This window comes from Muntiacus reevesi, chromosome 6 (assembly GCF_963930625.1).
Source record: "Muntiacus reevesi chromosome 6, mMunRee1.1, whole genome shotgun sequence".
Lineage (NCBI taxonomy): Eukaryota > Metazoa > Chordata > Mammalia > Artiodactyla > Cervidae > Muntiacus > Muntiacus reevesi.
The window spans coordinates 108,576,594-108,579,884 of record NC_089254.1 but is presented as its reverse complement, the minus strand read 5'-3'; positions in this window follow the sequence as shown (position 1 = coordinate 108,579,884).

Sequence of the window (3,291 nt, the reverse complement as noted above, 5' to 3'; positions counted from 1 at the left end):
TCCTGGTTAATAAAAAATTCTTTTAAACTAAAAATTATACCGGTGGGATTTCTTGAACACTGTAGAAAAATGAATACTTGTTTAAAAAACAAATCAACTTTAAAGCAAAGGAAGCAGCACATCCCAAGTCCCAGATGGCAGATAACATGATGCTGGGTGGAAGCAGGAGAGTAACAGGGATGAGGAAGTACAGAACTTAGGGTATTTATTCCATTTCCTTGTTTAAAAGAGAAGGGGGGGTCATAAAATAGTCCATATAGGTGAAGAGGAAGATCACTGTGAGAATCTAGTTTTCAAAAAATGTGTTTAAAATATATTTCAGACATTCATCTGATAAATGCTATACAAAAATCCGTATAATGCTCACCTTACCACTTCCTTTCAGCTTTCTCAAATGCTGGATCATTAATGTCATTCCAGAAAACTTTGATGCAGACTACTACTCTTCTATATGGATTATCTAAAAATGAGGATGAAACAGACATTTTCAGATGAACAGAAACTAAGAATTTACCATAAAAATTTCCTCAATAAATGAACTTCTAAAAGATGGACTTCATGAAGGAAGAATGTTATCCCAAAGTCTGAAATGTAAGAAGTAATGATGAGTAGAGAAAATAGTAAGTCCTTGAGTAAATCTAGAGAAATATTGATAGTGTAAAACAATGTCTAATTTATGGGAGAAAAAAACAATACAAACATTCTAGTTATCCCATTGTCTATAAGCCTAGTACATGTAAGGTAGGTAATTGAAATTGCATCAATCTAAATAGCTTGTATTAGTCTGAAGGAAAGTAGAGAAGGGCCAACTTTAGACTTAAGTTTCAACTTGACAATTTGAAGAGCTGCCTCTAAAATTAATATTTGCTCCAGTAGTGTATGTTGAAACAAAGGGGAAAACAAAATATGAACAAACACAGGAGAAAAAGTGGATAGGACAAATGAGCACAAAATAATGTGGTAGAGATAAATCCAGTTATAAATGTGTTGCACTCTTCTTTGAAAAATCTTGGGTCATTAGACTAGATTTTTAACAGTCTGCTCTATCCTTTTTAAAGAAATGCTACTAGGGAGGTGGGTGGGAGGCTCAAGAGGGAGGGGATATATGTATACATGTAGCTGATTCTAGGCTGCCCTGGTGACTCAGCTGGTAAAGAATCTGCCTGCAGTGTGGGAGACTTGGGTTTGATCCCTGGGTTGGGAAGATCCCGTGGAGGAGGACATGGCAACCCACTCCAGTATTCTGGCCTGGAGAATTCCATGGACAGAGGAGCCTGGCGGGCTACACTCCATGGGGTCGCCAAGAGTCGGACACAGCTAAGCGACTAAGCACAGCACACGGCAAATAGCTGATTCACTTTGTTGCAGAACAGAAACTGACACGACAGTGTAAAGCGGTTTTATTCCAATTTAAAGAAAAAATAAAGCTTCTAAAACAAAGATACAGAAATGTTGAGAGCCTAAGATGAAAAAGACTAGAAAGATTGAAGGGAGCTCCTGGAGCTGTGTAAACAGACTTGATAACTGTGGTAATATTTTCTTTTTTTAGTGAAGGTCACTCGCTAATGATAGAAGGCTAAGTTTATATGACCTTCGTAAGATAACTTCAAAAACATAAAGCAGAAATTTCAAGAACTACAAGGAGAAATCAACAATTACCATCTTAGTAGATATTTTAATATACGTGGGAGACCAGTCAGTTAAAAACATTAGTTAAAGATAGAGAATCTAAGCACAAATTCAAACTTGATCTCATGGACATAGATAGAACTCTACAGACAAAATGAGAATGCATATCTTGAATACAAAAGTAACATTTATGAAAACTGATCATATGCTATGAGAAGCCATCAAATTTCAAAGAATCAATATGGAGCTCATTTTTCTTCAATATAATGCAGTTGTCAGAAGTCAACAAAAAGGATAACTAGAAATCTTCCAAATTTAGAAAAACATTTAAATTTCTAAGTAACAATTCACATAAGAAGTCATATTCACAATTAAACAGTACTAACATACAAATTGTTAGAAAAAGAAAAAACTCAAAGCACACAGGAGAGAAACTGAGGAGAAATTAATGAAATATAAGACAGCAGAAACAGCAAAGTCAAATGACTGAGAAGAGCCAAGATCTCAAACAGTATTCAGTTCAGTTTGGTCGCTCAGTCGTATCTGACTCTGCAACCCCAAGAATCACACCACGCGAGGCCTCCCTGTCCATCACCAACTCCCGGAGTTTACTCAAACTCATGTCCATCGAGTTGGTGATGCCATCCAGCCATCTCATCCTCTGTTGTCCCCTTCTCCTCCTGCCCCCAATCCCTCCCAGCATCAGGGTCTTTTCCAATGAGTCAACTCTTTGCATGAAGTGGCCAAAGTATTGGAGTTTCAACTTCAGCATCAGTCCCTCCAATGAACACCCAGGACTGATCTCCTTCAGGATGGATTGGTTGGATCTCCTTGCAGTCCAAGGGACTCTCAAGAGTCTTCTCCAACATCACAGTTCAAAAGCATCAATTTTTCGGCGCTCAGCTTTCTTCACAGTCCAACTCTCACGTCCATACATGACCACTGGAAAAACCATAGCCTTGTCTTAGATGGACCTCTGTTGGCAAAGTAATGTCTCTGCTTTTTAATATGCTATCTGGGTTGGTCATAATTTTTCTTCTGAGAAGTAAGCGTCTTTTAATTTTCATGGCTGCAGTCACCATCTGCAGTGATTTTGGAGTCCCCAAAAATAAAGTCTGACACTCCTTTTAAAGGATGTTAACAGCTTGTGTCAATAAATTTGAAAATTGAGACAATGGGCACATTACAATATCTCAAAAACAACAAAAAAAATGACAAGTACTGTAATTGTTACAAGACTTGAATCAGTAATTTGATCTCTGTCCACAGTCATTTAGGGGGACTTCCAGTAATAGCAGACTATGTCCCTGCCAAATCAGAAATCCTCTCTGAAGGACAACAGTATCATTCATAGGCCTCAAGTTATTATTAAAAGTGGTTTCTTAAATGCAGTGTTCAAAATACAATCTAAGGTAATATGACACAGAAAGACAAGTCTCTGGGGGTGAGAAATTTCAGGAAGAAATGAACCCCCGACAGACATACACATGTTTACACCCAACCTCATGCAGACTAAGAATACACGGGAGGAATAACATGAGTCAGGAGTGATGGTAAAGGAAATGGGTGTTGTAAGGGCCACACATTGTCTGGAAGAAGAAAAGTATCAACATCAGACATTGATAAAGAGATTGCAGCTTGCAACTTGTAGAATAACCACTC